The sequence below is a fragment of the Rousettus aegyptiacus genome, unplaced genomic scaffold (assembly GCF_014176215.1).
Source record: "Rousettus aegyptiacus isolate mRouAeg1 unplaced genomic scaffold, mRouAeg1.p scaffold_m13_p_10, whole genome shotgun sequence".
Classification (NCBI taxonomy): Eukaryota; Metazoa; Chordata; class Mammalia; order Chiroptera; family Pteropodidae; genus Rousettus; species Rousettus aegyptiacus.
This window is the reverse complement of record NW_023416285.1, coordinates 14,159,369-14,166,211: the sequence shown is the minus strand read 5'-3', so window position 1 is coordinate 14,166,211 and position 6,843 is coordinate 14,159,369. Positions and strand designations below refer to the sequence as shown.

The following is a 6,843-nucleotide window of genomic DNA, read 5'->3' as shown; positions in this document are numbered from 1 at the left end:
CTCCTGGGAAGTGACTTTTTTTTCTTCCTTATAGTTACTGTTGTCATCATACAAAGTCCTAAGGTTCGTGCATTCCCCTCAGGAGGCAAAAAAAAGAAAAAGTCCTCCTTATGAAAGGGATTATTTCCGGTAACCCATTGCGTTTGTGGGTGTAGAGTTGCAGGAGGCCCCTTTCCGGGAACCCCAAGCTCCAGGTCTGGCCCCCCCTGATGTTTGCACAGCATCAGACATTATTTCTTCTGGCTGTTCCGAGGCTGGATTTAAATTTGTTCTGGGTTAAGTCTAAAGTCCACTTCTCCCTCCTATGTGTGCTGTGTGTACTGCCCTTGTTTTAGCAAAGCCTGTCCTTCCTGCTTGCAAAAGAGCCAGACTTTGGAGCCGACAGCCCTGGATTCAAATCATGGTTCTGTAATTCACTAGCTCAGTAACCGTGGGTGAGTGATTAACCTTCTCTGAGTCTCAGATTATTGTTTTATAAAACAGGAGTAATAAAATTCACCTCTTGGGCTCTTCATGAGGCTTAAATGAGATAACATATGGAAAATCCCCAGATCAATGCCTTGAACATGGTCGGTATTATTCTTATGAGAAAGAGAAGTCCAAGGGGGCAGATAAAGGGCTCCTTGCTCTGCCTAGAGACTCTCTTCATGGTAAACACACCCATTCCTGAGTTGCTGGGAACGTAGACTACTGGAAGCTCACAGCTGCACCCCTCAGTGGGAATTGCCAATAGCCGTGGGGACCTGTCCAAGGTTCCGTCCTTGCCAGAGCGGCTCATGGCCAATGTCTCCTTGACTGACGGCAGGCTTTCTCAATCTCGGCAGTATTGACATTTGGGGCTGGATGGCTCTTTGTTGTGGGGGGCTGTCTTGTGCACTGTAAGATATTTAGCGGCGGTGTTCCTGGTCTCCACCCACTAGATGTCAGTAGTGCACCCACGCCCCCTCCCCCAATTGTGGGAGCCAAAAAAATTCTCTTCAAACACTGCCAAATGTACCCTAGGGACAAAATCGCCTTCCTCCCTTCACCTTGAGAAAGACCATTGTACAAAACCAGAGGCCCCTTTCCTCAATTTGGAGCAGCCCAAATGGGCCATCCGAGGTCCAGAACCTCACCTTGGTGGCAACCTCACTGTAGGTCAATTTCTCCCAATTCTGCCTTCCTTGTTCTCATATGGGATTTCCCATACACTTTCACACACAACTCCGCACTTCAGAGTCTGTTTTCAAAGAACACAACTGTATTAGTCCCCTAATGCCACCATAAAAAGTGCCACAGACTAGGTGGCTTAAACAATAGGAACTTCTTCCTCAATAGGTTTGGAGACTGGAGTCAGCAAAGCTGGTTTCTTCTGAGCCCTTCCCACCCCCCATCCTCCCTTGGCTTGTGGATGATGACCTTCTGCCAGCATCTTCACGAGGTCTTCTCTCCATGTGTGTCTGTGCGTTAATCTTCTCCTGTAAGGATACCAATCATACAGGGTTAGAGCCCCCCCCCCCAAATGACCTCATCTGACCTAATTATGCCTTGAAAGGCCTTATTTCTAAATACAATCACACTCGGAGGTAGTAGGTGTTGGGATATTTAAATCTGGAGAGGACACAATTCAGTCCATAACACCAACCTAAGACCATAACGCCAACCGTGGGGGGTTGATTCAGGTCCAGAGTATGGCCTCGTGGGCGCTATTCCGATCCGAGACAGCTGTCCGACCATACTCAGTTGCTGGAAAGAACTGGAGTAGTTCCAACACCAAACTACTCCATATGAAGCTGGTCGGCCACCCATCAATTCAGGTCCCAGCTTAGGCTCCCGTTCTTCTGGAAGTTCTCAGATTGTATGACCTGGGTCCAGCCCATACCTTCTCAAGTTCTAAGTTCAGTTCCCGCAGGGCTGGTGTCAAAGCTGGCTGGAGTAGAAGCCTTCGCAGTGAAGGCAGCATGAGGTAGAAGAAAAGGAAAAAAAGGGGTGGAAGGGTAAGGTCCAGAGGTGATATTCAATTACTTCCTTATTGTCTCCTGCCCCTGGGACATCGCTGGACCGGAAGAGGCAGACCAGTAGATCATGAAACGAACAGCACACAGAAGTGAGTGATTTCTTTGGCTCATCAAACATTTTTTAAGATTTGAATTAGTCGCTAACATCTTAAAATCAAGGATTCGGGGCCTCTCTTAAAAAAATTTAAAAATGTGAAAAAAAACCCGAACTTTCATTGCCGCATGACAAGAATTAGCTATAATGAAAAACTGCACTAGCCAGAAAGGAAGGAACTAGACTTATGAATAGCAACATATAAAGATATTTTAAAAATATATTAATAAATAAAAAATATATATTGATAAATGAAAAAAGATCTATATCTCAATACTATGTATGTAACTTAAAAACCAAACTCCCAAAGAATATTATATATGTCCTATGTGTACATATACACACATATGTATATGGGCACATGCATGTGTATGTGTGTATTCTTTTTTCAGGGTACACACATAGCTCTCAGTCTTGCCAATATTCACATTTGGGGCCAGCTCTTTGTTGTAGGGGGCTGTCCGAAGCACAGTAGGATGCTTAACAACAACCCCAGCCTATCTGTATTAGATGCCAGTAACACTCCCTCAGGTGAGACAACCAAAAGATTCTCTAAACATTCCCAAATGTCCCGTGTGAGTGTGTGTGTGTGTGTGTGTGTGTGTGTGTGTGTGTGTGTGTGTTAGGGCGGGGAGGGAATTACCCTGGTTGAGAATCACCGGATCATAAACTCAAACGCCTATGGGCTAAGTGTAAATTAGCAGGGAGTGGTGGGCACTGGGGCAAACCAGGAAGCACAGGTTCTACCTAAAAGGAGCAGACAGACCCGCACAGCCTCAGGAACCTGTGGCTTGGCTTGGCCCAGCTGATCTAGGCTGGACGCTGGACTCATCTGGGCTCAGTTCCGGGCTGTGAGGTGGGTCTAGGCATGCTCAATGTGTCTTTTATTCTTCTGGGGTCATCAGGCAATTTGGGCGTATTCATTGAACGGAATCCCTATATGTGACCCCAATATATGCCACTTTGGCTATTGAGAATCGGCAGATGCAAAAGGAGCTCTCTACCTTCCCCCTTTCTGCCTAAAAGCAGCGTATACATTTCCCTTTGCGAGGGCGTTTCATTCTCTCAGTTACCAGGACGAGGAGAGCAGCTCTTATCGCCAGCGATGGAGAGAAGGCCGCAAGACGAGTCTGCACGAACAAACCTTACCAGCAGAGCCTTATCTTCTATTAGTTCCCACATGCGTTTTCTAGTTACTTCCCCACCACTCATCATTCCTCTAATCCCAAACCCCTTTCCTTTGTAAAAATGGTATGTATATGAGCCCCTGAGTCCAGTCACCTCAAATTTCTCTTCTTCTGTGCATTCCCGTACATGCAAAATATTGATAAAAATTGGATGCTTTTTCTCCTGTTAATCTGTCTTTTGTTAGTTTAATTTATGGGCCTCCATTTACTGAACATGAGAGAGTGGAGGAGAAGTTTAGCCTCCCCAGCACTCTCATGGCAAAGGCTAAAAGCCCAACTGTGCAATCGTATTTGAGGCCTTCTGTTCACATCGCCTCCACTTAATGTCTCGTGGGCTAAAGCAAGTCACATGAGCTAACCATGTGGGCAGGGATGCGCATACGGCTCCCGTGGGGTGGCGTGGGGCATGCTTCCAACTTCCGTTTGTCTGGAAGCTCCTTTCTTGCAGCCTTAGTTGGCTGTCCCCTCCTGTGAATTCCTTGGCACATCGTGTTTACCATTCAACGAAGTAATAAATACATACTTTTTCTTGTTGTTCAGTCTTTGTTTGTTAGTATTGACTTTGTCTCGCCCAATGGGACTGTTGAGTTTTTAAAGCAGGGGCCACTTCTGGGCACCCAGGTCCCCTGTACAATGTGGGTACAGAGAAAGAGCGCAGTAAGTGTACAAGGACTGATAACTGGTCAAGTGCATGGTTCCCATCTTCCTACCGAGAAGCCTGCAGTAAGCGCCACTGTAGGTATCCTGACAGATTACAGGACAACGGGCCCCAAAACACTGAGCCTGTAACTGTGTCCCACACTGCTAGAAGAATTTGACAGTTCTTTATTTCAGAGGATCTTCCGCCAGCAGGTACAGCTGGATTAATCAGCACTGTATTATCCTCCTTGCAGACTTAATTAGCAGGTCTTGTCAAAACTTAGCTTCTTGTTAAAACCAGACTTAAAAAAAAAAAAAATGATTCCAAGCTTATATCTTTATTTTCAATTACATTTTATACAGACAAGAGACCAAAATCTCACTTCCTTTTTTAAAAATAGAACTATAATTGACATAAAATATTGTGAAGTTTAAGGTTTACAACGTGTTGATTTGATATGTCTACTGTATATTGCTACATGATTATGACCGTAGTGTTAGCTAACACTTTCATCATATCACATAATTACCATTTCCGTTTTGTGGTGAGAACATTTAAGATCTAGTCTCTTGGTAACTTTCACATATATGATACAGAATTGTTAAGGATAAAAAATAGAACTACCATATGATCCAGTAATCTCACTTCTGGGTATATATTGAAAGGAAATGAAATAGATATCTCGGAAAGATAGCTGAACACTCACATTTTTTTCAGTATTACCCACAATAACCAAGATACAGAAACAACCTAAGTGTTCACCAATGGGTGAATGGGTAATGAATAATGGTACATATGTGCAATGGAATATAATTCAGCCATGAGAAAGAAGGAAATCCTGCCATTTGTGTCAATATGAATGAAACATGAAGGCATTATGCTAAGTGAGATAAATTAGAGAAAAATAAATACTGTATGATATCACTTATATGTGGAATTTAAAAAAGCCAAACTCACAGAAACAAAGAGTAGGATAGAGGTTACCAGGAGCTGGGGAGTGGGGAGACTTGGGGAGATGTGGGTCACAAGGCACAAACTTGCAGTTAGAAGATGAACAAGTTCTGTGAATTTAATGCACAAATCTCATTTTATAAAGAGTCAAGAAATGAGAGTCAGAGTAACTCAAGACTGCCTTTACTATGTTAAATGGAGATGATAATGCTGGTGAACACTTACTCAGCACTTACTATGTACAAAGATTATTCGTTCATAAACTTGATGAATCTTTACTTAATCTTATAGCTATTATAATATCCCCATTTTGCAACTGTAGAAATTGAGGTTAAAAAGATTATGGGACTTGCTTATGATTGGTGAAGCTGAAAAGTAAACCCTGACCAAAAAAAAAAATTGGCTTTTAAATACTCTATGCTAAATCCCTGCTGTGTTCATTTTTATTTGAATGAACTATGTCAAACATGAAAAAATTTAAAAGTTTAATTGAGAAATAATACTCATTTACCGCCAACCAGCTTTGTAAATGTCACTTTTTGTTCTTTTCTATTCTTTGGTATATTGTTGTTTTGTGGATATTGTGCATAAATTATACCTTTTTCCTCTTTCTTAAATAGTAAGGAGAACATAATAATGATAAGTTATTACTAATATTACTAATAACAGTAAACAGTTACCACTCATATGGCCAAGCACTATTCTAAGGACTTCACATATTCTAATTCATTTGATTTTGGGGAAAACCCTATTACGTAGTTTTACTATCATTCCCATTTTATAAATGCAGAAACTGAGGCACTGCAAAATTATTTAACTTGCCCAAAGTCATCCAATTGGTAGATGGCAGTCTTGCTTTGGAGAATAAATTTTTAAAATCTTCTTTATGTATTTATTTTATGTTATTTTTAGGGGAGGCAACCCTTAGTTGACCTCAGAGACCACCAGGATCTTGTCAGTTTACAATCCTTTATTTTTTATTTTTTACGCTTTCAGCATCTGGTCTTCCTAGGTGGTCTCCCATCCAAGTACTAACCAGGCCCAACCCTGCTTAGCTTCCAAAATCAGATGGGATCAGGCTTGTTCAGGGCGGCATGGCCATAGACTTAAAAAAATCTTAAAACGCCATACACTTATTTATGATGAAACCTCTAGGAAGGAAGGAGACATTTAAAGAACACATGCTCCGAGATACAGTTTGGGCCACGTGTTTTCAGTCTCCTGGCAATCCTGTGCAATGAGGATTATTATTTCTGTTCGTAAAATGCAGAACCTGAGACCTAAATAGATGAGTAATCTGCCCAAGGTTACACATGTTTCAGGCTGGACACAGCAGGACGTGAGTATGCACCTGCCACCTCTCCAAACCTCGAATTGGGTCAATATTGTTCTTACCTACTCGAGAACCAACGGAGTCACTCTCTGGCATGAGTTTTCAGACGTAGGAGGCTTAGTAACCCCAAACCAGTGCCAGCGCGGTAACGCCAAGTATGGATACAAATGAAACATCGAAAAGAAAATACCGCATCCTTACGAATGTTTTTAAAGTATTGTCAGACTCTCACTGTCTGAAGAAGTTAATGAAGAATGTGAAGGTTATAGGTAGACCTCACTCCTAGCTCTTGGAGGGATCTCTGAAGAGAGTCCAGTAGCTCCGCCAATCAATTACCAGCAAGCAATGATTGGGAATCTTATGTAAGATGCTTGGCCTGTCTCATGCTAGTTGAGCTGGCCAGTACCTGCTCTTTAGCTACTTAGGGGACATACCAATCACAGGGGCCTTCTCCCATAAGAGGTAGTGGTCCTAGGTCAAGGGGAAGGAGGCTCCCCAGAGTATCACAGCCATGATACCATCTGCTCTTAGCTTTCCAGGTCGATCAGTGAGATGGACTAAATATGTTTTGATTCACAAGTTCCATCCTCTGGAAAGTAAATTCTATGGAGGTGCTGAGATCTTATGTTCCTTTCCGTACA

General features: G+C 42.6%; 1 pseudogene; it reads right to left on the bottom strand.

The window, feature by feature from the left end:
* Positions 1-5,856: 5,856 nt before the first annotated feature.
* LOC118608976 lies at positions 5,857-5,975 on the bottom strand (annotated as a pseudogene).
* Positions 5,976-6,843: the final 868 nt, after the last annotated feature.